Source organism: Tamandua tetradactyla, chromosome 4 (genome assembly GCF_023851605.1).
Source record: "Tamandua tetradactyla isolate mTamTet1 chromosome 4, mTamTet1.pri, whole genome shotgun sequence".
Taxonomy (NCBI): Eukaryota; Metazoa; Chordata; class Mammalia; order Pilosa; family Myrmecophagidae; genus Tamandua; species Tamandua tetradactyla.
Window position 1 is genome coordinate 135,181,870 of NC_135330.1, and position 7,628 is coordinate 135,189,497.

A 7,628-nucleotide genomic window follows, 5' to 3' on the forward strand; every position below is an offset into this window, starting at 1 on the left:
GAAGTCAGTCTAAAAAATTGACAGGGACATTCCTAATATTTTTGGGTACACTGCTTTAATTATTGCCCTGAGCCTCTCTACCTGTCCATCATTTGTTATTTTCTGAAGAGCAGATGCTGGTAACACCTTTAAATCTATTTAAATTTTCATTTAGTGATCTTGGAGGCCTGCCCATTGTTGCAAAAGTACCTTTCTTCTAATGAGGATTATAAAAAAAAATAAAAACTATTTTATCAATTGTGTGGAAACTATGGTTGAATGTATTGGTGGTTTTAATGGAGTAGCTTTCTTGAAGCATAATATAAGAAAAGCATGTATAAATGGAAATTATTGCAAGTTTTCAATTTTCATTAATATACTGCCTTTTATGTGTTCAATAGAAATAAGTATTTCACTCAAGATACACAGAAAATTAAGAAAAAGCCAAAATCTTAGCTAGCATCACTGAATGTGTAATAGCAACTTTCAATTAGTAATTTCATCCTGATTAGAAATTCAAGACATATAATAGAACATTCAGAGGGGAAAAAGCTTGAAATTATTTCAGGCTCAATGCAATTGTGAGCCTTAAGTGATACCATGTATAAAGTGAGACATGCCACAGTCGACAAAATCAACCATTTCATCATTCAAACCCCTCTAAAGTTTAATATGACCTAGGAATCTGCGTGTTGAAGATTGAATCATATTTCCCACGAAAGACGTGTTCAGGTCCCAACCCCTGGACCTTTGGATTTATACCCAATGTATAAAAGATCTCTTGAAGATGTCACTTTGGTTAAGGTGCGGTCTAATTTAATCAGGTTGAGTTTTAGTCCAGGTCACTGGAGTCTATTATAAGTCTATTTTCCAAATGCTCAATTGGCCTGAAGAAATAGAATAAAATTAGGAGATTAAAAAAATTATTAGTGGGGCGGGCTGCGGTGGCTCAGCGGGCAAGAGTGCTTGCCTGCCATGCCGGAGGACCCCGGTTCGATTCCCGGCCCCAGCCCATGTAAAAAACAAACAAACAAACAAAATATAATAAAATAAGAAAATGTTTAAAGATGTTTCCCTTTAAAAAAAAAAAAAATTATTAGTGAAGTTGTGCTTTTACAGAGTAATCATTCATAAAATACAGGATTCCCATCCATCACCTTATCACCAATACTTTGCATTGGTGTAGAATATTTGTTACAATTGCTGATAGCATTAGCAATACTTTTGTTACAATTGATGAAAAAATTTTTAAATAATACTATCATCCACAGTTTACATTAGGTTTAGTTTTTCCATATATCGCCCTATTATTAACACCTTCCATTAATGTCATATATTTATAATGATTCATGAAAGATTTGTACTATAAACTATAGTCCATTGTATAAAATAGGGTTCTCTGTGTTATGCAGTCCTATGCTTTTTTTTTGGGGGGGGGGTGCATGGTATGGGAATAGAACCCAGGTCTCCTGCGTAGAAGGCAGGCATTCTAATCATTGAACTACCCATACAGCCTCCTAAGCTTTATCTTTTAACTTTTATCCTAGTAATATAATCTATGGCCTAAAGTTTACCTTTTAGCCACATTCACCTATATAATTTCATGCTGTTAATTATACTCACAGTAATGTGCTACCATCAGCACCATCTAATTCCAAACCTTTAGAATTGACCTAGATAGAAAACCTGTACAAATTGAGATTCAACTCACCACTTTCTAACCCCAATCTATCCCTAGTAACCTTTATTCTAGACTATAAATCTATGCATTGACCTGTTATAATTAGCTCATATCATTGAGATAATATGATATTTGCCTTTCTGTGTCTGGCTTATTTCATACACCATACCATCTTCAAGGTTCATCCATATTGTTGCATTATTCATCAGGACTTCGTTCTTTTTATAGCTGAATAACATACCATTGCACATATATGCTACAGTTCATTTATACATTCATCTGTTGATGGATACTTGGATTTCTTCAATCTTTTGGCAATTGTGAATAATGTTGCTGTAAATGTTAGTGAGCAAATATCTGATCAAGTTCCTGCTTCCAGTCTTCTAAGTATTTACCCAGTAGACAGATTACCAGTTCATACTATAGTTGAAGATATTTTTGGCCATTCAGGGTTCCATACCCTTCCAAATAAATTTGATAATTGGCTTTTCTATTTTTACAAAGAGGCTATTGGAATTTTGATACAGATTGATTGAATTTGTAAATTATTTTGGGTAAAACTGACATCTTAATGATATTTAGTATTCCAATCTATGAACACAGAATGTAGTCTAACTTATTTATTTATGTATTTATTTACTTACTTACTTACTTACTTATATATTGGCATGGGTAGGCTCCAGGAATTGAACCCGGGTCTCCAGCATGGCAGGCGAGAATTCTACCAATGAGCCACTGTTGCACCACTCCCTTCTATTTATTTATTTATTTATTTATTTATTTATTTATTTATTTGCACGGGCAGGCACCCAGAATCAAACCCGGGTCTCTGGAATGGCAGGTGAGAACTCTGCCTGCTGAGCCACTGTGGCCCATTTATTTTTAAAAATTTCTTTTAGTAAAGTTTGTAGTTTCTATGAACAAATCATTTATGTCCTTGGTTAACCTTATTCCTAGATACTTTATCCATTTGGTTGCTATTATAAAAAGGATTTTTTTATGTCCTCTTCAGATTGCTTAGTACTAGCATATAGAAACTACTGACCTTTGCTTGTTGATCATGCATCCCTCCACCTTGTTGAATTCAATTGCTAGCTCTAGTAGCTTTGTCGAAGATTATTTGGAACTTTCTAGATTTAGGATCATGTCAACTACAAGTAGTGAAAGTTCTTCTTGCTTTCCAATTTGGATGCCTTTATTTCTTTTTCTTGCCAAATTACTCTAGCTAGATCTTCCAATACAATGTTGAATAACAGTGGTGACAGTGGACATTTTTTTCTTCTTCCACATCTTACAGGGAAAACCTTCAGCCTGTTCCCTAGTGAGTTTAATGTTAGCTGTGGGTTTTTCATGTATGCCCTTTATCATGTTGAGTATATTTCCTTCTGCTCCTATTTTACTAAGGGTTTTTACCAAGAAAGAATCCTGGAGTTTGTTAAATGCCCTTTCTGCATCATTGAGATGATTCCATATGGTTTTCCTCCTTTATTTTGTTTATGTGGTTTATTATGTAATTGATTTTCTAATGTTAAAACTTCCATACCTGGGATAAGATCTATGTGATCATGACTTTTTTTTTTTTTTTGGAGAGAGTATGGCCACTGCACAAACACTTGGAAGGGGTGGGGCTGCTGCTCTGTCAGGCCTGGGGAATAAATAATCAAGCCACAGATAACTCACAGACCTTGAAATCTAATGAAGTTTCATTTGGGACCCATGACTGCTGTTTACCTTCCAGTTTCTCCCTTCCACAATTGAAATGTTTATCCTATGCCTGTCCTACCAATATATACTGGAGGCAAATACCTTACTTCTAGATTTCAAAGGACAACAAACAGAGAGGAATTTTGTCCCGGTATGGATCACACTCATAACTGATTTTGATGAGACTGAACCTAGTATTATTCTAAGATGATTTAAGCTTTTTAGAGTGTTGGATGGAACAAATATATTTTGCATGTGGGAAGAACATGTCTTTTTTGGTGTCCAGAGGGTGAGCTGTGGTGGCTTGGTGTTATATATGCCAGAAAAGCATGTTCTTAATCTATTCCTGTGGATCTGAATCCATTGTTAACAGTACCTTTTAATGAGGTTCTTTAAGGTGTGGCCCAGCTGAATCAGGATGGGCCTTAATCCTCTTCTGGAGGCCTTTTAGAGAAAGTTACAGGGAGAGAAGCCTTCAGGAGTAGTTAGAAGCTGGAAGTCAACAGAAGCCAGAAGAGAAAGGAGAAGATGCCACCATGTGCATTGTAACATGACAGAAAAGCTAAGGAACTCTAAAAATTGCTGACAAGCCATAAGATACCAACCCTGTTGTTAATCTATCGTGTGATATTTGTTCTAGCACCCAGGAAACTAAAATAAGTATGATTATGGGTTTTTATATATTTGGTATGTTTTAATTCATCGCTGGCATTATTCTTTTTATGTGCAAATTTTCCTGTATTTGGCCAGTCTTCTTCAAGGTAGCTCTGGTATTTCCTTCACATGATCTCAGTAGACTTTGATAACTTCTTTGCTTTCTGACACAGCTGGATAAATTACGATCGTCTTATATATTTTCTACCGTAGACCTTACATTAGCTGTTTCTCCAAGGAGTCTCGGTGCCTTTTATGAAAAATTGTAATGAGAAGATAAAATCTGGTGTGAGGGATGCCCATTTTTTTTTTAATGTTAGGCTGAATTCAATCTGCATGTATTTTGTCGAGGACTTTTACATCTATACTCATAAAATATATTTGTCTTTAATTTTCTTTTCTTGTAGTATCTTTATCTAGTTTTGGTATTAGGGTAATTTGGCCTCATAGAATGAGCTAGGTAGTGTTCCTCCCTCTTCAATTTTTTAGAAGAGTTTGAGCAGATTGTTATTAATTCTTCCGGAGGAATTGGTAGAATTCAGCTGTGAAGTCATCTGGTTTTGGGCTTTTCTTTGTCATTAGGGTTTTGATGACTGATTCAATCTTTCTTACAGTAATTGGTTTGGTAAAGTCTTCTATTTCTTCTAGAGTCAGTGTAGGTCACTTGTATGTTTCCAAAAATTTGTCCGTTGTATCTAGGTTGTCTAATTTGTTGGTGTACAGTTGTTCATAATATACTCTTTTGATAGGTTTTATTTCTGTGGGTTCAGTAGTAATACACTTCTTATCATCAATGATTTTATTTACTTGTGTCTTCTCTCTGTTTTTTTTTTCCCTTGTGTCTAGCTAAGGGTTTACCAATTTTATTGATCTTTTCGATTTTTGGCATCATTAATTCTCTATTGATTTTTTATTGTCAATTTCATTTATTTCTACTATAATCTTTATTTTTTTTCCTTCTGGTTGCTTTGAAACTAGTTTGCTTTTCTTTTATATAGTTATTCTAGGTATGCAATTATGCCTTTGATTTTAGCTCTTTCTTCTTGTTTAATGTAAGCATTTTGGGAAATTTATAAATGTCCCTCTCAGCATCTCAGCACTACCTTGGCTATGTCCTATATTTAAAATTTCTTTTTGTTTTTATTTTTTGAGTGTCACATATGTTTTGATATGGTTTGTACTCATTTTCATTCTTCTCAAGATACATACTGATTTTTTTTTGCAATTTCTTCTTGACCCATGAATTATTTAGAAGTGTGTTCCTTAACTTCCATATATTTTCTGGTATTCCAGTTCTCTACCTGTTACTGATTTCCAGCTTCATTCCCTGTGGTTAGGAAAGAAGCTTTGTATAATTTTACTCTTTTTAAATTTATTGAGACTTGTTTTATGACTGACATGTCTATCCTGAAGAATGATCCATGTACACTTCAGAAAAATGCATGTACTGCTATTTTAGGGTGCAATGCTTTGTATATGTCTGTTTAGTATAATTCACTTATCATTTTATTTAAATTATCTTTTTCCTTATTGATTTTCTGTCTTGATGTTCTATCTATTGATTAGAGTGGTGTAATGAATCCTCCCACTATTATTGCCGAAGTGTCTATTTTTTCCTTCCATTCTAGTGTTTGCCTGGTGTGTTTTGGGGCACCCTGGTTAGATGCATACATATTTATGATTGTTATTTCTTCTTGGTGGATTGCCCCTTAATATTAATATATAGAGTCCTTCTTTACCTTTTGTAACAGCTTTTGACTTAAAGCTTATTTTATTTTATACTAATAGCTATTCCAGCTCTATTTTTGTTACTACTTGCAAGGAATATTGTTTTCTAGATTACCATTTTCATTCCATTTTGTCTTTAGGTCTTTCACCAGTTTCATGAGATATATATATAGTCATGCCCTGCTTTTTTTTTTGCATAGGCAGGCACCAGGAATCGAACCCAGGTCACTGGTATGGCAGGTGAGAACTCTGCCTGCTGAGCCACCCCGGCCTTCCCTACACCCTGCTTTTTAAAATCCATTCTGTCACTCTGTGCCATTTGATTGGGGGATTTAATCCATCAACACTAAATGTTATTTAAAAACATTTTCTACCATCCTTCAGAGTTCTAAGAAAGTGAAATTTCTCCTTTTATTCACTGAATATCTGCGGAGGTTTTTTCAGGGGATGCATTATGTATTTTTATTTAAGGGGTGGCCAACTGAATGAGAGTGGAATTTAATCCCTATTACAGGAGGCCTTAAAAAGAGAGCTCAGAAGTCACAGAAGTCAGAAAGAAGAAGACCTCGTCATGTGAGGGGAGGCAGAGATGCAAGCTATGGAACTTCAAGGGCTGTGACAAGCCTGCACCAGAACACTACAGGTATTGGGAAAGTATATTGATTCAGGACTTCAAGTCTTCCAAACCATGAGTCAATAAATTCCTGTTGCTAAGTCAATCCATTGTGTGATATTTGTTATGGCAGCTTGGCAAAGTAAGACAAATTTTTTGTACTAGAGAGTGGGGTTGCCACTATTACAAATATTGAAAAATGTGGAAGTGACTTTGGAATTGGGTAAGGGATCAAGACTGAAAGAATTTTGCATTCTTGGTAGAAAAATCCTAGATTGCTTTGAAGAGATAGTTGGCAGAGATTTGACATTAATGGGATTTCTTGTAAGGGCTCAGAAACTGGAAGCTGCAGAGGAAGTTTCTGTCATCCTTGAGAATATATAACTTGTCATGAGCTGAATTCTGGCAGAAATATGGGCATTAAAAGTTCTTTTGCTAAGGTCTGCAAAGGAAATAAAGTGTCATTGGATAATGAATTAAAGGTGATCCTTGTGATAAAGTGGTAGTGAACTTGATGAAATTATGTTCTGATATTGGATGGAAGGCGGAATTTGTAAGTGATGAACTTGGGTATTTAGCTGAGGCAATTTCCATGCTAAATACAGAATATATAGTCTGTTTTCTCTTAGCTCTTTATAGTAAAATGTTAGAGGAAAGGAATAAACTGGGAACTGAACTTTTAAGCACTGACAAACTGGCAATTGACTTGGAAAATTACCAGCCCACCTAGGTACTAAGATCTGATAGTAAGAACAGAAGCAGTTCTATCAGACCTCTCCTTGAGCTTCTGGCAAGTGTGTTCCCAGAAGACAGGGCTCCACACAAGGTTTTAGCTGAATGACCTTTGCAAAAGAGACTAGACATATGCTTCATGGATCCAGTTAGCCATCTCAGAGGATATCAGGATTCAAAATGCATGCGTCAAGGAAAGATCTATAGAAAATCCTTTTGTCAAATGGTTTGGAACTCCTTGAACTTCATGCAAAACTGAGAAGACTTTGAGAATTTTGCATGAACAAACACACTGAAGACCGGAACTGAAAGTGACACATATAGTATAAAATTGGGAGAAATGACTTCAAGGGCAGAACAACGGAAGCAGAGATTTGGTCTAAAGAGAACTCCTCTGGTTAATAGGAGGGGCCATCTGTCCAAGACTTTGGGTACAGTGGGCTTCTGCCCTGGGCTTGAAGGGGCAGACCTCATGCCCTAATGCTCATGGAGAGGCAGGCTGGCACCTCAACATTTTGAAAGGGTGGGGCATAAACC